Consider the following 25,783-nt stretch of genomic DNA (forward strand, 5'->3'; position numbering starts at 1 on the left):
TTGCCCAGGTTAGAGTGTAGTGGCACTCACTGCAACCTCCACTTTCTAGGCTCAAACGATTCTCCTGCCTCAGCCTCCCGAGTAGCTAGGATTTCAGGCACCAGCCACCACGCCAGGCTAATTTTTGTACTTTTAGTAGAAACGTGGTTTCACCATGTTGGCCAGGCTGGTCTCGAACTCCTGACCTCAGGTGATCTGCCCACCTCGGCCTCTCAAAGTGCTGGGATTACAGGCATAGAGGTGTGAGACACCAGCCCTACTGCTTTTATTATTATTAATTTTGGCCCATTTTACCCTAAGTCCTCTTTAGAGTTTATGAAATATATATAATTCTATATTGGATATTTTTGTTTTAACTTTGCTCTCTGTGTCCATTTTCTCACCCTTTTAATGTATAATATATGTCAATATAGATGAAATATCATAAATCATCAGGACATAAGTTCACTTTAAAAGACATAAAGTAACATAAGCCCGCCCTTTAACTAATACATAAAGAATACAATAATGTGCTTCCATTTGATGTTTTAGATCTCCATAACAATCCATGTTTCTTGTGTTCTCATCAAGTCAGTGCATTCACTGTTTGCTGAGCATCACTAAAAATACTTGTATATATAATCCTTTAATATATATTCTTCAACGCGAAATGACTTCACATCACTGAACTTTGAATTTTCAAAATATATTTAACTTTTGTAAATACTTCCTAGTTGTACATATTTGTGGGTTACATATGATATTGTGATACAAGCATACAATGTGTAATGATCAAATCAGTAATTTGGACACCCATCACCTTAAGCTTTCATCATTTCATTGTGTTAAGAACATTCCAATGCCACTCTTTTGGGTATTTTGAAATATACAATATACAATGAATTATTGTTAACTACAGTCACACTATCATGCTTCTGAACACTAGATCTTGTTTTTTTCTAACTGCATTTTTGCACCCATTAATGAACCCCTCTTTATCTCTTCCTTCCCACCACCCTTACCAGCCTCTGAAAAACATCACTCTAATATTTATCTCTATGAAAATCAATTTTTTTTTACCTCCCACGTATGAGTAAGAATATGGGATATTATTATTTCTGTGTCTTGATTATTTCACTTAATGTCCTCTGATTCTGTCCACGTTGTTGCAAACGGCAGGATTTTATTCATTTTTATGGCTGAATAATATTCCATTGTGTATGGAATATGCACCACATTTTCTTTATCCATTCATCCATTGATGGACACAAGTTGATTCCATATCTTAGCTATCATAAATAGTGCTGCAATAAACAAGGAAGTGCAGATACATCTTTCATATTCTTTACCCATGCAACAACATGGATCTTATTATTTTTTAATTTATATATAGAAGTACAGAGTCATATGTTAGTAACAGAAAAGGATTTGTATATTGAGCTGTCAAATTTCAAAGCCAATGCATTACTCTCTAACTGAACTGCCACTCTAAAAGGTGAAAAAAGACTTTAATAAAATTAAATGAATACTGAGCGTTCAGTCTCTTAAAATAAAACTTTTGAGTTAGACACAAGCCTCTGTTTAAACAAACACTGCCATCAGGTAGCAATAATGCTACTTAATATTAATATAACACTTAATACGATTAATTAGCAAGCTTGATTCTTCAGACTTTCTACAAATATTGCAAGCTCAGATGATAGGCTATTATGTTAATACTAATAAGTGATTATGTGATTGTCCACTTTAAATATTGCAAGGATAATTTACAGATAAATTTGGAATAATTGAACAATACATATTGACTGTATGACTGTAACATAAGAAGTATTTTCAAATTTATACCATTGTAAATGCTGATACTTGGAATGATAGTTTGGGAGTGATTCAATAAAAGATATCTGCATTAACACATTGCAAAATTGTTGTTTTAAATATTATTATTAAAAAAGAAGTGATAGACTCTTAAGATCTGATAAGCTTGGATTTTCTTTAAAAATGAAAGAAAATGGAAGATCTCAGTCTCGGATGAAACATGATGTGCATATGCATTTTCAGTTATACTAATACTACATGCAAGAGTACTATTAAGTATATGTTTTTCCTCTAAGTGCTGACAGAAGCCAAAAAGAGACAAAATAAGACTTAAAAGGTACTTTGAGATATCATTCCTCTTAAGGAAAAAATGCAGCGAATAGTTACTTTTTATAAAAAAATATGTATTTAAAGTGTATTTAAAATATGAATTTATTATTTAAAAGCAGACTGAACTGCTTCCAGAAAAATAGAACACTTTTCACTCTGTCTCCCACAGAGGGCCATTAAAATCCTTGGGCAAAAAAAAAAAAAGAAAAATTCTGCGAAGTTGAGAGGAAAGAGGCTTGGGACCACAGGAACCCAGAGATGACACCAGGCTGCTGAGGTTTTCTTTTGAACTTATATATACACCAGACTTGGAACCCAAGAAACTGGCAATCTGGACGTCTCATTGGGAAAAAGCAAAAAAAAAAAAAAAAAAAAAAAAAAAGGCCGCAACAAAATCCTGCTGTCGGCAGACAAAAGATTTGGAAAGGGCCAGCATAACAAGAAGGAAAACCTTAGACAATAAATTTTCTACTCTGGCCAAAAACTACAGTAGAAACTGTGGCCCGCCCCCCCCCCCCCCCCCCCCCCCCCACATCCATAACAGCAAGGGTTTAGTTGGGAGTCTACACTTACACTCTTTCCTGGCCATAAAGAGAACTTACACTCTTTCCTGGCCATAAAGAGACACCCAACTCCCCCACTGAAATGATGTCAAATAAGACTAAATGAGAATTTGGGGCTTTAATTTTCTTCACGTGGTAACAAACCTCTTCTTCCCTGAGGTGTCAGAGGAGACCACATGGGAAGCCTGAGCTTCCACTCCCACTTGGTGGTAATGAGGAACTCTCCCTCTTCCCCACTTGGGTGATATCAACGGGAGCCTCTTGGAAAATCAGTACTTTCACACCTGCCCACTGATGACTAGGTCACCCTGCCCTGCACCACAGAAATATCAGCAGAGGCCACATAAGGAGCAGCAACAAGGCAATCTTATCTCTCCCATCCAGGGAGCTATCAGAGGATGCCTAGTAGTGAGGAGGCAGAATGTCCTCCTTCACTCCTCTCAGATGTAATAATTTTCCCAATTAGTGTAAATGGAGACCAAATGGGGAATGTGGATTTCTATGTCTAGTGGGAATAACAAATCTCTACCCAATTGTCCCGTCAGAGAAATGTGAAAGGAAGCCAGCTAAAACAGAAAGTTTAAATAAGATTCAGTCTCATAATTTAATTTTAAAAGTCCATATTCCAATAAAAAATTACTCATCATACCTAAAATCAGGAAGATGTCCAAACAAATAAAAAAATAGACATCAACAGTGAGCAAGGGGACAAAAATGTCAGAATTATAAAAATCTTAATAACTATCATAAAAATGTTTGAATGAGCAATTATAAACATTATATGAATAATTAAGAATATAGAAAGTCTCAGCAAAAAATATAAAACCAAAGTCAATAAGGAGAAGATATGAAGAAACAAATGGAAATGTAAGGACTGTAAAGTACAAAGATAAATTGAAACTCAATGGATGTGATCAACAACAGAAAGAAAGCAACAGAGGAAATAATCAATAAACTTAGAGCTTGAATAAAAAGTATACAGTCTGAAAAGCAGAGAAAATGTACATTGTGGAAGAAAAAAAATAGATTCTTATAGACATGTAGTACTATAAGAAAAGTTCCAAGATTTGTATCATCAGTCTTGAAGAAGAGGAGAAAAAGGGTGAAGCTAAAATCATACTTGAAGAAATAAATTAAAAACTTTTGGAAATTGACAAAAAATATAAACCTGCAGATTCAAGAAGTGGAATGAATCCCAGACAGTATAAACCAAAAGAAATCTATACCAAGACACATCATAGCCAAATTTCTGAAAGCTAAAAACCAAAAAAAGTGAAATCTTGAAAGTAACAAAAGAGAATGACACCTTATCTATGGGGGAAAACAGATTGATGCCAGCCAGTTTCTTTTCAGAAACCATAAAGATCAGAAAGAAAGGCAAACATTTTTCAAGTGCCAGAAGAAAAGAACTTTAAACTCAGAATCTTATATCCAGTGAAAATATGGTCAAGAATGAAGAGAAAATCAAGGCCTTCTCAGTTGAAGGAAAAACGAAGACTCAGTTGAAGGAAAAACAGCTTTCTAGGGCACTAGAAAGCTGACCCTGAAAAAGGGCTAAAGGAAGTTCGCTAAACTAGAAAAATAGTAGGAATCTTGGAAATCAAAGAAGTAGAAAGAACAATGTAAGGAGTAAAAACACGGGTCAATACATTTTTCTACTTACCTTGAGTTTCTAAATTATATTTGATTCATAAGGCAAAATTATGGCACAGTCTAATATGGTTCTAACTGTACATAAGGTAAATATATTATGAATGGAGGATAAGGGAATATGAGGAGAGGTAGGATGTCTATACTTCTCTTAACTGGCAACACCAGTAGGATTTGATAGTTAACATGTATACATAATGTAATAATCAGGACAACACTAAAAAAGCTATATGAAAAGATACATTGAAACTACTGTGAATTTACTGTTGAATTAAAATTGAAAGCAGAAAAAGGCAATAGAAAAATAAAAAACAGGAAGAACAAATTAAAAAAAAAAAAGGCAGACTTAAGCTTTATCATATCAATAAATGTGTTAAATATATATGGCCTGTATACACCAAATTAAAGATAGAGATTGGCAAAGTGAATTAAAAAGCATGACCCAACTCATCCAGGCACAGTGGCACACACCGGTAATCTCAGCATTTTGAGATGTCGAGGCTGGCAAATCACTTGAGTTCAAGAGTTCAAGACTAGCCTTGGTGAAACGCTGTCTCTACTAAAAGTACAAAAATTAGCCTGTAGTCCCAGCTACTCAGGAGGCTGAGATAGGAGAATCGCTTGAACTCAAGAGATGGAGGTGGCAGAGACCCGAGATTGCACCATTGCCTGCCAGCCGGGGCAAGAGAACAAGACTCTGAGACTCAGTCTCAAAAAAAAAAAAAAAAAACAGCACATGACTCAACTATATCGTGTCTCCAAGAAACTCAGTTCAGCTATAAGCTATAGTAGAGGCAACTTAAAATTAAAAGGATGGAAAAAAGATATGCCACACAAATATTAAATCAAAAGAAAGCATGAATGGTTTTATTAATATTAGATTTGATAGATTTTAAAACAAATAAAATAATTAGAGACAGAAAGCTACATTATATAATGATAAAAAGGTTAATTCATCAAATAGATGTAGAAATCCTAAATGTGTGTTCACCAAACAACAGAGTTGCAAAAAAAATCAATAGCACTGAAAGGAGAAATAGACAAATTTACAATTCTAGTTGAGGCCAGGCATGATGGCTCATGCCTATAATCCCAGCAGTTTGGGAGGCTGAGATGGGAGAGTTGTTTGAGGCCAGGAGTTCCAAACCAGCCTGGTCAAAATAGCAAGACCAGTATCTTTATTTTTTTAATTTTTAAAATTAAAAAAGAAAACAGCAACAACAACAAAATCAATTCTAGTTGAATATTTCAACACCCTGTTTCAATAAGTGGCACAAAATTAGGAAAAAAAATGCAAGGATTCAGAAAAATTCAACACTATCAACCAAGATCAATTGACATTTTCAGAACACTCCACCCAACAGCAGACTATGCATTCTTCTCATGTATGCTTGGAATATATACCAAGATAGCACATATCCTGAACCACAAAACAAACCTCAATAAATTAAAAAAAAAGCATAGAGACTGTGTGTCTCACCACCATAAAATCATAGAAGAAATCAATAATAGAAAGATAACAGGAAAATCTCCAAACACTGAAAACTAAACAACTAATTTCTAAATAAAATGAACTAAATTAAAATAAAATAGATCATATAAAAACCTGTGCAATACAGCCAAAGCAGTGTTGAGAGGGAAATTTATAATATCAAGTGCATATACCAATAAAAATTGAAAAGTTCCCAAATCAATAATCTAATTTCTCACCTCAAGAAGAAGTCTAGAAGAAGAAAGGCAAAAGAAATCTGAAGCAAGGATACAGAGAAACTGGATCATTAATACACTGCTGGTAGGAATGTAAAATATTACAGAAACTCTGGAAAACAATTCAGAAATTTCTCGGTAACCTGAATTTTCAACTACCATACAATCCAGTAATTTCTCTCCTGCACATTTACTCCAGATATATGAAAATTTATATTCACACAAAAAGTTGTACACGCGTATTTATAGCAGCCTTATTTGTTATAGCTTAAAGTTAGAAAAACACAGAGGTACTGCAATTGGTGAACAGTTGTATAGATTGTGGTACACCCGTATCATAGAATACTAAGAAATGAAAGGAAATTAACTATTGAAACATGTAATGACTTGAATGAAACTCCATAGCAATACACTAAGTATAAAATATTAATCCAAATATGTTAACTACTACATGAACCAATTTATATAACACTCTTTAAATGGCAAAATTATAGAAATAAGGAATGCAACATGAGAGATCCTTGTGGTAATGGAACTCTTCAACATAGTGGTTCAATGTCAATATTCTGGATGTGATTTTTTTTAGAGTTTTGCAGTGTTAATACAGGGGAAAGTGGGTAAAAGGTAGATGGGATCTGTCTCTGTTATTTCCTATAACTGCATGTGAATTTATAATGATCTCAAGCTATCATTTTATTTAAAGAGGAACTATGTTGAGTTAGTTATTTCAAACAGTGACAGACATTAAAGTAATCAAAAGAGTAGTTCATCAGTGTAGAATGAGTAAGTTCTCTCTGCAAAATACCAACATTTCAGATAAAAGTCATTTGTTAATTTAGTAAAGCGAATCTTCAGTGGTGAGTTATGCTTTGATGATATGTTCTGTTATTTAATTAAAGGACCCAGGAATACCCAATTTCTATTTAGACAATCACTCTTCATTCCTACAAAGTCTGCAAAGGAACTAACCACATATATCAAAACAGGGCAAAGTTACTGTTTTATACAGAAGGAAAGTACTTGCTATGTCCAAATTCAGTGCTCAGGTCAATCTGGGAATACGGGTATTTGGATTAGCAGGTGGCCAAATCAGACCTGTTTCCTTTAATCTGGAAATCGGATTTGGAGGTTAAGTCACTTTGTGTAATCCTCGAAGCAATGATGAACACACCGAAGGATGCGTGAACCCCTAAAGCAAGGAGGCATGCAGAAGAATGCTGTGTGCATACGACCTCCACATGAACCATGATCCTGCTTTTAGTAATCATGGCTAATCTCTGGTTCTGTCATCTCAATAATCACTTTTCCACGAAGAAGCAACTAGAGATTAGGTTAGGCGAGTGTGTGTATATAAGTTGCTTGGTTCCCAACAATTACACTTTGGATGATTTGGCTGAAATTTTTACTTATAATCAGAGCATTTTGCATCAATGATTCAAAGGGATAATGGAAGAATAAACATTTAAATCTACTTGTTCATGCATTACCCAATTAACTGTAGTGGATACTTGTAATTTTGGGCTCCTCCTCATCCAAATGCCTTGTCATCTGGGAGTTGCATAGCATGCAGAGATTAATCCCTGCATGACCTATACTTAAAGCATCTGCCCCATAAAGCACAATACAATAGTGCAGTGGCAGGAACTCAGAGATGGAGCAGTTCAAGAACTCAGAAAATGTTTAGTGACAGGGATGCCAGAGACAGGTGGTGTCCTAAAGAGACATGCCTGAGGCATAATCTTTGCTGGGCTTGTCTCCTTTTGTCTCTGCCCATTCTGAAAGCTGGCTCTCCATACTTCCTACTATAGGATATTTTTACTATCCCATTGTCTTTAAATGTATTTAATTTTTACTTAGGTTTACCGGAGTGGTTTTCCGTTGTTCATAATCAAGAATATGGGCAAGAATACTGACATGACAGGTAATAAACTGTCAAAGGATCTGGAATTGATTATCGCTATCATGTTAATATGGTTTATTTGGCTCCACCAAGTCTCATGTTGAATTTTGATCTTCAGTGTTGGAGGTGGGACGTGGTGGGAGGTGTTTGGATTATGGGGGCGGTTACTCATAAATGTTTTCAGTGCCATTCTCATGGGAGTGAGTGAGTTCTCCTTCTTAGTCTCATAGGATCTGGTTGTTGAAAAGAGCCTGGTATCTCCTCCTCTTTCTCTCCTGTTCTTTTCTTTCTGTGTAATCTGCACATGCCAGCTCCTCTTCACTTTCCTTCTGTGCGTGGAAGTAGCCTGAGTTCTTCACCAGAAGAAGATGATGGTGCCATGCTTCCTCTACAGCTTAAAGAAGTATAAGCCAAACAAACCTATTGTCTTTATAAAATACCCAGCCTCAGATATTCTGTTATAGCAACACACACAAACTAAGACAGTTATCTTGCCTCTGTGGGCCTGAAACGAAAGAAAATCCTGCTGGTGTTCAGGAATATGACTCTGCAGGACTAGAACTTGCAACAATATATTTTCTAATTGAATTTTCAATGGTGTTCCTCTGGAATCAAATTCCTTTGAAAGCAAGGCTTTATGAAACTGAATTGCCTCTTCTTTAAAATAATGGAAAAGAAAAGAGGACTTCTGGAACAATGGAGTTGGTTGGCTGTTTTTTTAGGACAATGGACGGCTTAAAAATGAGAATGACAAGCTCAAAATCCTAAATTCTCAATTCACAGCATGAAAGTACACAAATTTTCTGTGATCATGCTATAGCTATATTTGTAGGACTACAGAAGTCAAGACTCAAATGCAGGAATCAAATGCAACATTTGAATCTATAGTCTGTCAAATTATAATAGTAGTTGAATTCAACTAATCACCAGTTCTCTTCTGGGAAATTTAGAGCTTTGATTAGAATATGATATGAGTCCAAAAACTAGTATTGGACCTATATGCAATGATGTAGAGAGTGTTGTATACCCTGAATTCCAAACTCCACACAACCTGCCTTGCTATTTGAAGCAGTTCTTCTTCCCTCCCTTGCCTGGTGTGGCTGTTTATCCTCTAACCTGAAGAAATAATTTCTTTAAATAAAAGAAAGAAAATTGTCTTTATTTCCTACCTCTTACATTTCATTATTCAGATTTTTAATTCATATCTATTTAATTTGTAGACATAATAGGACATATTGTGCACATTCTAACACCTGGACATATTTTAAGCAAACGGCTTACTTACCAAAACCTGAATTCAGTGAGAATATATAAAAAATGAAATTGAAATGAGGTATTTTTCTTGGCATCATGGAATTCAAAGATTTAGTGGTCAGAAATGCTAGAAAACATTTATCAGTTGTGACCTGCTCTTTTAGGGTGTTTCCCAAAAGACCCAGAAAAGACAATGAGGTGTATATAAGAATTTTTGAAAAGTGCTTTAAAAATTTTTTTATTGTGTTTAATAATCACTATATATTATTGGGAGAAAATGCAGTTGAAATGAGTTCCCTGATATGATTCAAAGACAAAGTGGACATGGTTACCATGAGAGGAGGAAAGTATCTGTGATAATTGGAATGGTCTGAGATCTTTGGTGGTACCTAATTGGTCATGGAGATTCTGAGAATCCCTATATGTGAGAAATACACTAAAGCTTATATTAGTCATGTAGGTAGATGCCAAATACACACACATACCCTCTAAATAAGCTCAAATAAGACTCCAAGGTGGTCCTGGCTGTAGGTTGAGGGAACCCTTCAACCTGGACATAAAATATGCACAATTAGAATGTGTACAATTATTCCAGAATATGTATACCCTATTATGTTTACAAATTAAATAGATACAAATTAAAAATCTGTATAATAAAATGTAAACGGTAGGAAAGAACAATTTGCTTTTTTTTTTTTTTTTTTTTTTTTAACAAAGGATTTCTTCAGGTTAGAAGTGAGGGTGCCCAAAAGCCATTCATTGACCCAGGCTGATGGTGCCTCTGCCAACTTCAACGTGTAGCTTCCACAGGGCACCCTGGGTTACTCTGGAAGGGAAAAGACTATGAAGGAGTCCATGAAAGAGGAGTCTGTGGGTTAAACCAGTAAGTGGCAAACATCAATTTGATACTATTCAGTTGACTAGAATTCAGTCATGTAGTCACATGCAATTTCAGAAAAAGGTGGAACTGTCACCTTGCTGTGGGCCAAGGGAGAAAAGGAAATCTATTTTGGTGAGTAGCTAGCAATTTTTTGAAAAAGAGACAGATTTAGTGAGCGAAGTCTGACTTGAATCACAAGATTAGACTGTTGCTGACATTCATCCCAATTCCGCTATCTGAATGAGTACTCAAACCAAAGTCCTTTATGGTACAAAGAAGCCAGAACAGTTTGGGAAATATTCTGAAATCACATCAAATACATGATTTGCTTGCTTAATTTTTCTCTTATCTTTCCTTTAAGATCTGGAATCATCTATAAGGAAGACTCTGTGCTGGAGAACAGAAAATGTCCATTTTGGGACTTATTGATCACTGGGTGTGAAATAACAGAAGTTTCCTGGGATGTAGAATTCCACTGTGATTATCCAGCCGATTGGGGGCCCAGGAAATTAATGAAGAAGGGAATGTGGCTCAGTGGAATCCTGAATAATTCTTTTTCATATTTTCCCCAAATAGCTAGTCAAAATAGACTATATCTTTAGGAGATACTTTAGGGAATTAGAAGAATCCCCAGTTTGGTTCCCTGAGCTGTGTGGTAAGAGTGAGTTAATTTGGTAGAAAATATGATGTGGGACTATTTCACAGACAATATCAAGCAGAGGCCCCTTTTCTACAAAAAAGAGTAAATCAAAAGCATTTTTACATCTCTATGGGTTACATTACATTAATTACTTTAGTAATTAACACCATCATTAATAACTTGAAGCTACAAAAATAGTGATTTCTGTCACAACTCCACTTAAACTTTGGGCTGAGTACAAAAGTTGGAGGTGTATCATGGAAAATAACACACAATTATAGTTACTTAATCAGCAAATGAATCTGATTATATGTGCTGTTGCAGGTTTTTTTCTCCTAATTAATATGACTCCAGATGAATGTTGCCCAGCTTTTAATTTGAATTTTTTTCTTTTTTTTCTCTGTATACTTCTTTAATATATATTTTTCCTTTTCTTCTAAATGTAAGAATAATATACATGTTTGTGGCAAATTTTGAAACTACAGAAAAGATAAAAATTAAAATATAAAATTATTCCTAATTTATTACCCTGAGATAATAACCATTAATATTTTTTATTATACTTTAAGTTCTAGTGTACATGTGCACAATGTGCAGGTTTGTTATATATGTATACATGTGCCATGTTGGTGTGCTGCACCCATTAACACATTATTTACATTAGGTATATCTCCTAATGCTACCTCTCCCCTTCCCCCCTCCCTACAATAGGCCCCGGTGTGTGATGTTATCCTTCCTGTGTTCAAGTGATCTCATTGTTCAATTCCCACCTATGAGTGAGAACGTGTGGTGTTTGGTTTTCTGTTCTTGCGATAGTTTGCTGAGAATGATGGTTTCCAGCTGCATCCATGTCCCTACAAAGGACACAAACTCATCCTTTTTTATGACTGCATAGTATTCCATGGTGTATATGTGCCACATTTTCTTAATCCAGTCTGTTACTGACGGACATTTGGGTTGATTCCAAGTCTTTGCTATTGTGAATACTGCTTCAATAAACATACCTGAGCATGTGTCTTCATAGCAACATGATTTATAATCCTTTGGGTATATACCCAGTAATGGGATGGCTGGGTCAAATGGTATTCCTAGTTCTAGATCCTTGAGGAATCGCCACACTGTTTTCCATAATGGTTGAACTAGTTTACAGTCCCACCAACAGTGTAAAAGTGTTCCTATTTCTCCACATCCTCTCCAGCACCTGTTGTTTCTTGATTTTTCAATGATTGCCATTCTAAATGGTGTGAGGTGGTATCTCATTGTGGTTTTGATTTGCATTTCTTTGATGGTGAGTGATGATGAGCATTTTTTCATGGGTCTGTTGGCTGTATGAAAGTCTTCTTTTGAGAAGTGTCTGTTCATATCTTTTGCCCACTTTTTGATGGGGTTGTTTTTTTCTTGTAAATTTGTTTGAGTTCTTTGTAGGTTTTGGATATTAGCCCTTTGTCAGATGAGTAGATTGCAAAAATTTTCTCCCGTTCTGTAGGTTGCCTGTTCACTCTGATGGTAGTTTCTTTTGACGTGCAGAAGCTCTTTAGTTTAATTAGATCCATTTGTCAATTTTGGCTTTTGTTGCTGTTGCTTTTGGTGTTTTAGACATGAAGTCCTTTCCCATGCCTATGTCCTGAATGGTATTACCTAGGTTTTCTTCTAGGGTTTTTATGGTTTTAGGTCTAATATTTAAGTCTCAAATCCATCTTTAATTAATTTTCAAATGAGGAGTAAGGTAAGGATCCAGTTTCAGCTTTCTACTTATGGCTAGCCAATTATCCCAGCATCATTTATTAAATAGGGAATTCTTTCCCCATTTCTTGTTTTTCTCAGGTTTGTCAAAGATCAGATGGTTGTAGATGTGTGGTATTATTTCTGAGGGCTCTATTCTGTTCCATTGGTCTATATCTCTGTTTTGGTACCAGTACCATGCTGTTTTGGTTACTGTAACCTTGAAGTATAGTTTGAAGTCAGGTAGCGTGATGCCTCCAGCTTTGCTCTTTTGGTTTAGGATTGTCTTGGCAATGCAGGGTCTTTTTTGGTTCCATATAAACTTTAAAGCAGTTTTTTCCAATTCTGTGAAGAAAGTCATTGGTAGTTTACTGACGATGGCATTGAATCTATAAATTACCTAGATTCAATGGTTGGTACCTGTTGTTCTTTTCCATGTTTAGTGCTTCCTTCAGGACCTCTTGTAGGGCAGGCCTGGTGGTGACAAAATCTCTAAGCATTTGCTTGTCTCTGAAGGATTTTATTTCTCCTTCACTTAAGAAACTTAGTTTGACTGAATATGAAATTCTGGGTTGAAAATTCTTTTAAGAATGTTGAATATTGGCCCCCACTCTCTTCTGCCGAGAGATCTGCTGTTAGTCTGATAGACTTCCCTTTGTGTGTAACCTGACCTTTCTCTCTGGCTGCCCTTAACATTTTTTCCTTCATTTCAACTTTGGTGAATCTGACTATTACGTGTCTTGGAGTTGCTCTTCTCGAGGAGTATCTTTGTGGTGGTGTCTGTATTTCCTGAATTTGAATGTTGACCTGACTTACTAGGTTGGGGAAGTTCTCCTGGATGATATCCTGCAGAGTGTTTTCCAACTTAGTTCCATTTTCCCCATCACTTTCAGGCACGCCAATCAGACATAGATTTGGTCTTTTCACATAATCCCATACTTCTTGGAAGCTTTGTTCATTTCTTTTACTCTTTTTTCTCCACACTTCTCTTCTTGCTTCATTTCATTCATTTGATCTTCAATCACTGATACTGTTTCTTCCAGTTGATCGAGTCAGTTACTGAAGCTTGTGCATTTGTCACGTATTTTTCGTATTATGGTTTTCATCTCTATCAGCTCTCTTAAGGTCTTCTGTGCATTGATTATTCTAGTTGTCCATTAATCCATTATTTTTTCAAGGTTTTTAGTTTCTTTGTGCTGGTTATGTAGTTCCTCCTTTAGCTCTGAGAAGTCTGATCGACTGAAGTCTTCTTCTCTCAACTCGTCAAAGTCTTTCTCCATCCAGCTTTGTTCTGTTGCTGGTGATGAGCTGCTTTCCTTTGGAAGGGGAGATGTGCTCTGATTTTTTGAATTTCCAGCTTTTCTGCATTGCTTTTTCCCCATCTTTGTATTTTTATCTGCCTTTGATCTTTGATGATGGTGACATACTGATGGGGTTTTGGTGTGGGTGTCCTTTCTGTTTGTTAGTTTTCCTTCTAACAGTCAGGACCCTCAGCTGCAGGTCTGTTGGAGTTTGCCTGAGGTCTACTCCAGACCCTGTTTGCCTGGGTATCAGCAGCAGAGGCTGCAGAAGATAGAATATTGCTGAACAGCGAGTGTTACTATCTGATTCTTGCTCTGGAAGCTTTGTCTCAGGGGCGTACCCAGCCATGTGAGGTGTGAGGTGTCAGTCTGCACCTAGTGGGGGATGTCTCCCAGTTAGGCTGCTCAGGGGTCAGGGACCAGCTTGAACAGGCAGTCTGTCCATTCTCAGATCTCAACCTCCATGCTGGGAGAACCACTGCTCTCTTCAAAGCTGTCAGACAGGGACTTTTACATCTGCAGAGGTTTCTGCTGCTTTTTGTTTAGCTATGCCCTGTCCCCAGAGGTGGAGTCTACAAAGGCAGGCAGGCCTCCTTGAGCTTCCATGGGCTCCACCCAATTCGAGCTTCCCAGCAGCTTTGTTTACGTACTTAAGCCTCAGCAATGGCGGGCACCCCTCCCCCAGCCTTGCTGCCACCTTGCAGTTAGGTCTCAGACTGCTGTGCTAGCAATGAAGGAGGCTCTGTGGGCATGGGACCCTCCAGGTCAGGTGTGGGATGTAATCTCCTGGTGTGCCATTTGCTAAGACTGTTGGCAAAGCACAGTATTAACGTGGGAGTTACCCGATTTTCCAGGTGTTGTGTATCTCAATTTCCTTTGGCTAGGAAAACGAATTCCCTTCCACCTTGCACTTCCCAGGTGAGGCAATGCCTCGCCATGCTTCAGCTCTCACTGGTTGGGCTGCACCCACGGACCAGCTCAGACTGTCTGACATGCCCCTGTGAGATGAACCCGGTACCTCAGTTGAAATGCAGAAATCACCCATCTTCTGTGTTGCTCACACTGGGAGCTAGAGGCTGGAGCTCTTCCTATTTGGCCCTCTTGGGTGTCCCCCTCTTTAATTTTTTTTTTCTATTCCATTGTGCTTTTGTCTGGAAACAAGGTTTGCTGTACCTTTACCATCTTGCATCAATGTTATTTCAAATTCCCAGCTCTAGGGAAAATTTAATCATCTAATAATTTTACAGCAGAAAATGCAGGTCCCTACATTAATATTATAATTCTGATAGAAACAGTAAAGCAGGTCATGAAAGTAGCATCCTGGATGACTTTATATGACCTAGATGACCTGTATTTTGTCTACCTTCATAGATGAAAACACAACTTTCACCCAAAAGAGTGAAGAGATGGGAGAAATTTAGAGACTGAGTATTCCCTCAAAACAGAAGGAACAATTCATGTACTTTGCATCTCTTTCACCTTTTTTTAAGAAGAAATGGTATTGTAATATTTTAACTGAGGCTCCAGCTTTGAATGCATGAGGATAGATACCTAACTTGTGGTAATGTATCTTGCAAAGCCACCTGTATATTAGGCTCTATTGTGTATTTTTCTTAGACACCTAAGTATAGGTCTTCCCAAGAAGAGTGCTACAACACTTTGGTGTTATTCTGAAAGAGAAGGCATAAGGTGAATCCTCACAGTGTTTTTTTTTTTTAAGTTTCCAGTTTGTGTTTTTTGTTTGGTTTGGCTTTTTACCTGCTTTTTCCCTAGAAAGAGGTGTAACCTGAATTGAAGCTTCTTAACTGTTTGAAAGAAATGGCTTATGGTTCAGCCAAAGTCAAGGGATTTGGAAGAATTAAGATAGATAAATTATTGACAAAGAGTACGAAGATAGGTACAAGGCTTTACCCTTCAGAACAGACCCAGAATGTAACAATAGTTGGGTCCCATGAAAATATTCTACTACAAAGCACCTAAACTTCAGAAAAGCTTGTTCATAGTCAGAGTAAAATGATAAGTTGTTTGTGGATGTCAATAGGCTTTCTTCCACAGTCTCCAGCTTAACCCCTATCTTTACTCAATAGGCACATGAGCAAATGGCCAGAGACACCGAGGCCAAGTTCAGAGATGACATTGTTGCTACAATCAAGAAGTGCTCATTGGCAGCAGCAGGTACCAACTCTGATTCTCCAGGGCAGTGCCACTTCCCATGGGCACCAGCCTGGTGACAGTAATGTGATCATTTGTTCCACCAGACTCTTGGCACAGTAAATCATTTTTTCTTCACTGAAATAGGTACTGAATTCAGATTTACTTTCCCTGCTCATCAGGTTTCTGCCAGCCTTGCAATATATGGACTGACTGAATGTCTTTATACATCATCCAATATATAGAACAATATTTCTTCTGAGAAATAAATTTTAACAATGAAATAAATAAAGCATTGTTTTGGTATTCATGGAAGCCACTGGTGTTTTCTTATATCATAATTTTTAGATTTCTCTTATATCACATTTCCTAAACTTAAGGAATGATAGAACAGTTTATTGCAGTTCTGTCACTAGCTTTGAGACTCCTATTTGAATTACTGTCATGACAAGTAATACATGTTGTTTCTTCCAAAGCCAAAATACCTGTATCTGGAACCAGAACATGTAAGTAGGAATGATGCTTGTCATAATTATAACTAATGACTTACTTGAGCAAATTTTGCTTTCTATACCCAAGACTGCGATCTGCTGCTTATAGATCTAAGTACTAGTGGTAGCCAGTTTCTACAATTGCTTCCAGTCATCCATGCCTCTTGGCATTGAACAACCTTGCATAATTACTTCTCCTTGAGTGTGTTCTGGACCTAATGACTTGCTTCAAATGAATGGGAAACAGCAAAAGTGATGGGATGCCATTTAATAGCTTAGGTTACAAAATGACTCTGGCTTTAATCGTGCTTACCACTCTTATTCCCTCACTCGCTTCTAAAGGAAGGCAGATGTCGTACCATAAGTTCCCCATCTCTCAACAGGCCCACATGGAAAGGGACTGAGTCCAGCAGCCCATGAAGAACTGAATTCTGCCCACAATCACATAAGTTACCTTAAAATGGGTCTTCCCCTACTAGAGACTTTAGATGAGATTACAGCATAGCCAATATCTTGCCTGCAGCTTTGTGAGGCACCCTAGCAAGCCAACCCAGTTAAGTTGTACCTGAATTCCTATGAGGTATGAGATAACAATTTCTATTGTTTGGATTTGCTAAGTTCTAAGGTAATTTCTATGTATCAATAAATAATTAATAGTATTCAAAAGAGATGCTTTCATGACGGCACATTGCAACGCTTATTAAATACCATTTTGAGTTTCACGTGACTTGGGACAAACAGATAAAAAGAAGGTTGTTTTGGCTAGGATGATGTGAATATGGAATTCATAGTATAAAAAGAAAATTATGAATTCTATAATTTATAGTCAATTGCACTAACTATGACATAAATAATTTGCATAAAATAAAACTACAGCTTCTGTTCATACTTACTTTCTTACTAAAATCTTCATATTTACTTTTTATACAGAAATTTTACTTTTCTCTTCCTCTTTACCACTACAGAACATTGTGATAGTTAACATTTCAATTCCCCTCCATACTCAGGTTTCAGAATATTGAGGTGGGACTCACAGCAGGTGTAGGACAGGGATGGATATTAAACAGGATGAACCATCAGGTGCCTGTCTTTGGGAAGAGTGTAAATGTATATAAGTAAATGCTAGATATAAGTATCTAGCATTTATTTCATGCTAGAGCATAGAATTCTTTTTTGAACTATAATGTGATGAATTGATACTGAGCATGCGAAGGAGTAGATTACAGTGGGCATTTTAGTCTGCTCAGCATCCAAACATTGTTTTTATTGATTGGGATCCTAAGAAAGCTTAACTGCAGGGCCTGGCTTTCTACAGTGAAAAGCAGAAGCAGATAAACAATCCCTCTTTCAGTTCTCTGACAGTCGTATTGGGGCTGTGTGACCTAGCCTCAGTCAATCAGATACTCCTGTAAAGGGCTTTAAATCTTGAGGGTTTGACATGAGGCTCAGAGGAGAGTTAAAAATTATTCATAAGCACCCACAGTGTAGTCAAGAGCATTTGAGTTTAACCAGTGTTATTGAAAATTGTTTCTGATGTGACTTTCCTGGACATTTCTGCCTTCATTTTCTGACTTTGGTTTCCCAACACTTTTGTCAATTCTATGAGTGTTTCACTATTCTTTGAACACATTTCCTTTCTGTTTAAATTAGCCAGATATCATTTTTGTTTCTTAAAAATGCAAAGCCTCATTGATAAAAAGAACAAAAATGCTTACTCATCAGTCAAGATGAAAGAATTAGTTGGAAAGTTTATGTTTAAGAAGGATGAATGATATTGATGACGATTACCAAATAATTTTAATATCATGAAAAACCAGTATAATGGTAATACATGGAGGAAACTAAAAAAACAATTGTGAGTTTAGTTAATATATTTTATAAAGAAAACATAAAAGCCACAATCTGTTAATTTTACTTCCATCAAATCTCATATTTATCTATAGATTTATCTTTTTCCCGACACGATGGTAGGTGCTCACTGATTTATCTTATCGATTATTTATTTATTTATTCATTTTTGAGACAGGGTGTACCTCTGTCTTCCAGGCTGGACTACAGTGACATAATCACTGCTCACTGTAACCCCAGCCTCCCGTAATGTATGACCTCCTTATGCATGCAAAAGACCTTGCATGTATCTTTTCTCCCTTGAACCCATTTTTTTCAGCCTCCCTGGTAGCTGGGACAACATGCACATGCCACCAAGCAGGGATAATTTTTGTATTTTTTGTAGAGACGAGGGTTTTCCATGTTGCTTAGGCTGGCCTCGAACTCCTGGACTCAAGTAATTTACCTGCCTTGGCCTTCCAAGGTGCTGAGATTATAGTTGTGAGCCACCCCACCTGTCCTGATTTATCTTATATAATATTATTAACTATATTAATACTGATAACTCATAAATAATGAGATTTAGATTATGATTTTAAAGATAAGTAAATGATTGTCTGAAGGGTTTGATGGCTTTCTTATATTTGAGTGATAACGGGTCAAAAGACATTATTTCGACCTTAGCTCACAACCTAATTTTTTTATATAAATAATTTTAGAACTCAGTGAGACATTTTGCCACAATGACTAACACGGCAGATTGATTGCATTAACAACTTTAAATAATAGATTCACTGTATTCTTTTCAATAACTTTTCAGCAACTCCCTTCAAAAGATGAAATCTTTCTCACCCCTTAGGTCTGGGATGAACTTGTAACTTGTTTTGACCCATGAAATATCATAAAAATGACATAAAAATGACCTACGTCAAGAGAACTTGCATGCATCTTTCCTCCCTTGGACTCCTGTGACCACCATTTGAACAAACCTGGGATACTCTTCTACAGGATAAGATAAGCAATCTCAGCTGAGATAGCAACTAGACTATCCCTAGCAACCCCCGAGCTGGCCACAAATATATGAGTGAGCCCAGCCTAACTCATCCAAGTTCAGCCTAAGTCAGACCACCCAGTCAATTCACAGATTCATGAAAAATAATAAATGGTAGATGTTTCAAGGCACACAGTTTTGGGATCGTTTGTTATACAGTAATAATTAATACAAGCAGTAATATTTAGTATTCATAAAAGTGTTCTTAAAGCATCTGTATGCCTATTGGATCATCAAAATGAGTTTATGGCTCCTGTAATTCTAATACGGTTAGGCAAACACCTGGAGCTTTAGTTATAATGCTAAAATTAGCTTTAATTAATTACAAATTATAGATGTATATAAAACATCTACACATCTATAATTTGCAATTAATCAAAGCTAATTTTAGCAGTATAACTAGTATATACAATTAGGCTATTTTCACATTTCTAAGAATTTAGTTTAAAAATCTATATAGTATGGGTTTCCTTGGGCTAGAATCAAAGGAAGAAGAATAGTATATGTCGTCCATCCAACAATAGATATATCACTAATTCATAATATTTGTTGAGTGCTTTCTCCGTGCCAGAATCTATGATAAGTACTTAGTCTTCATTCTCATTTTCAACCCTGAGTGTCACCCAATCTGTACTTTCTACAGAGAATCCATACATCCTCAGAGTCTAGTCTGATTGGGGATAAACCCACAGAGCAAGGACTGTCATACCTCATAAGAATTGGTTTGCAGACTGCCAATACCCAGAGTTGGTCTAAGATTTAGCAGCAGCCATTGCTGCTAAATTTTTAATTTCCCTTAAAGTCCAAAGAACCAATGTTAGGAACAGCATTCAAGTGAGGTTGTTCTTTCTAGATTTGAGGAAGCTGAACTTTGCTTAATAAGGTCCCAAGCTAAAGACAAGTGGGCACTGGAGGAATCAGTTATGCCAAACAGGAGAAACATCCCTAATAATAACATACTCTCCGTTCATGTTATTCTCACTTAACTTCTTCAGAATTATCTGAGGAGCATGTTTAAAAATGCAGATTACTGAGCTCATTTCCTGCAGTTTCATATTCAGTAGGTCTGAGGTGATACTCAAGAATTGGTATCTTTAATAAGCATCCCGGTTGAGATTTATGGTTAAGTAAGTTTGGGGAACACTGCTTAGGTGCTTAGGTAACACACACCATCAAGATCTCTTGCAATAAGAAGTAAGGGAGAAAGTAGCTAAGTAGCAGGTTTGCAAGGTTGTAGTAGCACGAACACAGGCAAAACTGAACAGATTAAGAAACGGGGGTAGTGTGAAAGAAGCGAGTATTTTCATGGCCAAGAAGTACCGAGAAACAACTTGTCTCATACTTCTCTGTGTGGCCTAAGTTAATGACTCACTCATTCATTCTTTAGTGACTCGACTCATCTATTCATTCTTCCCTTTTTCATAGAGTAAGTGTTACTTTGTATCAGGCATGGGTATGAGTTCGTCAAATTAAGAAGTTTTGTTAGAAATTACTCCTCAAGGGAACCACAGTCCAGTTGGAGAGATAGATACATAAAGTAATGGCAAAATTCATAGCTTCAGTGTTGTAATAAAAGTGTGGAAAAAATGAGATGAAATTAAAGATAAGAGTAACTCCGTTGGGAGAAAGGAGAGGTTAGAAACTCAGTCTAAAAGGATGAATACAGGTTTATTCCAATACCAAGGGATGGATGGATATATCAAGCAAATGGAACAGTATATGCAAAAGCATAGAAAAAATCAAATATTTTGAGGGAAGGTTAGAAAAACACATTGTGGTTAGAGCACAAAGTGAGAATAGTAGAACAAAGGAAAACATAGAAATCAAGTAAATTGGAGTCAGGTAGTAAAACTATCTTGTATTCTTATGTTAAGAAAGTTGGAAATTATCCGGAACACCATGAAAAATTAGCCATCCAAACACTTTTGAGCAGAAAACAGAATTATCAGATGTATTTGCAAGAATATTGTCTACATTTAACACAATACGTATGCCATGTGACTGTATGTATGTGCTATAGACTGATTTGCCTCCTTTCAAAATTTATATGTTGAAGCTCTAGCCCCTGATTATATGGTAGAGTTCTGCCTTTGGGAGGGAATTGTATATACCAATTGTATACACTTTGGTACCCTCCATGCTGGGCTCAATGTCCTTATAACAAGAAGAAGAGCGAATAGAGCCCTCTCTCTCTTTATGCTGTGAAGTCACAGCAATAATGTAGTCATCTGCAAACCAGGAAGAGGGCCCTCAGCTGAAACCAAATGGGCCAGCATTTTGACCAAGGCCTTTCCAGGTTCCAGAGCTGTGAAAAAATGAATGTCTGTTGTTTAAGTCACCCAATCTATGGTATTTTGTTACAGCAGCCTGAGCTAAGACAGTATACAGGTTTACTCTGTTATGTCTGTGTGCTTGAAATAAGGGCAAAAGTTAGGTGGGGAAGCAGAACAAGAATCAATAGAGCCAAAGAGTGCCCTCATCCTGATAGTCAGGGTTAGAAGCCTATTATTCATGCCTATTTGATTATAGTTTGTTGTGGCATCATATTGAGAGATTCAAAAGATACTACTATTTTTTCCCACCTCTCACTTTTCCTAATTCATAGCTAAGCATCACTACACAAATGAGCTGATGGTATATGTGAAAAATGAGGTGCCACAGGATAGGAGACTGGGAAGAAGTAAAGCTGCAAAAGCCATGAATTGATGTGGAAAACATATGAAAAATAAATGCTGATAAATATAGGTAATTGTATGTTAGTTGAATCAGATTGTCCTATTGTGAGGATGAGGATGACACACCCATCATATTTTCATCATTAATTCTTCCACTCTGTATTTTTACTCTTACACAGACATTTTCATTTAAAGAGTCATCTATAAGGGCTATTTTTATTCTTACAGTATTCCCAGTGTCAAGATTCATGAGGTCAGATGTGAAGATGAATTTGTTGTTTAAGCTGTTCTCTCCTAAGGGCAAGGAGCTTAATCTTTTTTTTTTGGTACTGACCTTGTCTTGTCTGGAGATGAATCAATGACTCAAGCTAGGAATGGTAAATCATGAATAAATGATTTATGCTTGTCTTGATCAAATATGATAGATTACTTGGATTCCTGACTATTACTGTATATAAAGATTTATATAATATACAAGTGACTGTGAATTGAAGAAAGAACTGAGAGTTTTCTCCAAGGATACAATCCTGTGTAACACTGTAAATGTTATGCATAGTGAGCTAGTCCTTGAGAGAACAGTGTTTGAATATGATCAATTTAACTTGATTTTTCCAAGTAATTAACGCATTCTTCTCTGATTCCCTCCATTTACTTCCTTTCTTTTTCATTTTTTTTCTTTTTCTTTCCTTTTTAAGCAGTCACACTAGAATCGTATAAAATAACCAGTAATTCCAAGTCCATTTAGTAATGCTTTTTCCTACTGATTATCTCACCCTAAGGTCTGAATAGTTTTCTATGGTCCTTGACCCACAGTGAACTGAAAGGAAATTTACTATAGTCACAGATGCCAACAGAGGTGAAGTAAGAAGCAAATGAGTGAATTTCTATCGGATAAACTATCTTATGCCATTTGTTTTTGGAATGGAGGAGGGAAGAATGGAAATTAGCCAAAGAAAGCAAAGCTACTTCAACTTTTCTGGTTATTCTCTCCTAGAGATCAAATTGATGTCCCAATCTCTTTTGCAATTTTCCACATGAGCCTTTTATAAAAATAAATTGAGAGATTGATTTTTTTATTCTGGAATTGGGAATGTATATCACTTACATTGTGTTGGAAGCAGAGGCTTAGGATGGTATTTTCCTTTCTCTAATAATTGAAACAACTATAGTTCCTTACAAGCATGATTATATGACAGGAAGCACTACATGCCATGAAAGTTGCTATCATTCACAAAGTAGAAGTCATGGCAGGCCAGGTGCGGTGACTCATACCTGTAATCCCAGCACTTTGGGAGGCCAAAGCAGGCAGATCACCTGAGGTCAGGAGTTAGAGACCAGCCTGGTCAACATGGTGAAACCCTGTCTCTACTACTAAAAATACAAAAAATAGCTGGGCGAGGTGGTGCAAGCCTGTAATCCCAGCTACTTGGGAAACTGAGGCAGGAGAATTGCTTGAGCCCGATAGGCTAAGGTTGCAGTGAGCTGAGACCATGTCATTGAACTCCAGCCTGGGTAACAAGAGTGAAACTCCATCTCGGGAGAAAAGAAAAAAAAAAAAAAAATCATGGCAGTGGTTTGAATTATGTGCTTGGTAATCTGACTACCCCGTAAAACTGTTTCTCTTTCTCTCTTAAAAGAAAAGTGAACAGTGTTCATTGTGAGCTAGAAATCTATATACTATACAACTTCTTTTCATTCAATATTATAGAAAATGAAAGAATAAATGCTTGTGTTTAATGTATTAACCACACCTTTCCAATTTAAGGGAGATGATCTAATTTGACAGAATATGCTAACTGTATTTTGTACTATATATTTTAAAAAGATGAAAAAAATCCTGGAAATAATAGATTTATAAAAACTTTAAAAATATGTCATCTTGATGAAATCCAGAGGCTTCATGAAAGCACTGGGATATTTCCAGCCCATTCCAAAGAAGAACATCTTGACCCCACTTTATATAGTTCATAGAAACACCCTCTGCTCTAATAAATAGCAAGAAGTAAGGTTGGGTTTTTTTTTTTTTTTCCCCCAGTCTTTTCTAGAGCTTTATTTTATTTCTGATAGCATTGTATTTCAAGTTCCAATCTGGGCATTTCTAAGGATCTCAAACATTTTAGCCATTTCATTTTTAAAGCTCTCAGGATTTCTAAACTTTTAATGTCAGTGAGTCTTCAGAAATTAAAGGCAAGGAAGATGCAAAGGACATATCAGATATAATCTAAGACAATTAACTAGGTTAAGTAAGTAAAATTCTAAGATGACCCAAATATTACTACCCTCTGAGATATATATATATCCCTTTGAATGTAAGAATGACCTGTGAATATGATAGAAGTCACTCCCATAATTACATTACATCATATGGCAAAGGTGAAGAGATTTTGCAGATGTAATTAAGGTCCCTAATTAGTTTCATTTTGATTTAATCAAAGAGGTTATTATCCTCAGTAGGACTTAACCATATCAAATGAACCCCTTTAAAAGATTGGTTAGGCTTTCCTTGAGATCAGAGACATTTTCCTTTCGGCCTTGAAGAAGAACAACACTGTAACTTACACAGCTACAAGAAAGTGAATTCTGCCAACAGCCACATGAGGTTGGAAGGAGACCCCAAGCTCCAATGACGCTGAAGGCCTGTCTGATACCTTACTGCAACTTTTTGAGACCCTGAGCAGCAGACCCAGGTAAGCTGTGCCTGGCTGGACTCCTGACCTACAGAAACTGTTGGATAATAAATTACTTTTGTGTTAAGTCACAAAGTTTGAGGTGATTTGTTTATATTAATAGAAAACTCACACTGATTCTGATTGTGTGAGTTTTATATTTGGTATATGAAGAGATACATACACATATCCTATTGGGTCTGGTGTTTTTCTTGAAAATATATAATATGTATGAATATATAACAAGAGGGAGAAGGATTTAATATTAACAGAGGATTTAATATTTAAAATTAACATTAAATCCCTCTCTCTCGGTTCACATGGTTATGGAGACTGAGAAGTACCAAAATCTGCAGTCAGCAAAATGGAGACCAAAGACTGCCGATAGTGTAAGCTCCAGTCTGAGTTCGAGTCCAAAGGCAGGAGAAGACTGATTTTACAGCTCAGAGACAGTCAAACTGAGAGAAAATTATTTCTTAGTTACCCTTCTGTTATTCTTTTTAGGCCTCCAATGACTTAGGTGGGATCTATTCACATTGGGAGAGCAATCTGCTTTACTGTCTCCTGATTCAAATGTTCATCTCGCCCAGAAACACCCTCACAGACAACCAGAATAGTGTTTAACCACATAGCTGACACCCACTGGTTCATTTGAGTTGACTGTAAAAGTAACCATCTCAAGAAGTGACAACCGGTGACTTCATGCACTTATTTGACATTTCCTCTGATCTGCTTTAAGATAACATCTAATCCATGCTGGAGAACGAGTGAGCAGTTTCCCAGTTTTTCTACTGGTCTACAAAGTTTACTCCATTCTTTTTCATATTAATATTTATATTCTTTCTTTACCGTTAACATTCCTTAACATTTAATACTCATTCATTCTTTCAAGTCAATAAATGACTGAGCAACAACGTGCATAAGACTTTGGGTCAGACCAGGATTACACACTCAATAGCCCCGTTCTTCAAGGCATTTAAAATACTGCGTGTATAATTTAATTTTAAAAAAGTTGAATACTTAAGAGGTGCGAAATAATGCACTATGTGGTATGAGCAACATAAAGAATAACTAGACAGAATTTATTCCTAAGAAGCTTACTATCTCATGGGTACAGAGCAGATATAAATACAATATCACAGGTAGGCTACAACAGAAGTCTTCATAAAATTCTGTGAGAT

Source organism: Chlorocebus sabaeus, chromosome 15 (genome assembly GCF_047675955.1).
Source record: "Chlorocebus sabaeus isolate Y175 chromosome 15, mChlSab1.0.hap1, whole genome shotgun sequence".
In the NCBI taxonomy this organism is placed as follows: domain Eukaryota; kingdom Metazoa; phylum Chordata; class Mammalia; order Primates; family Cercopithecidae; genus Chlorocebus; species Chlorocebus sabaeus.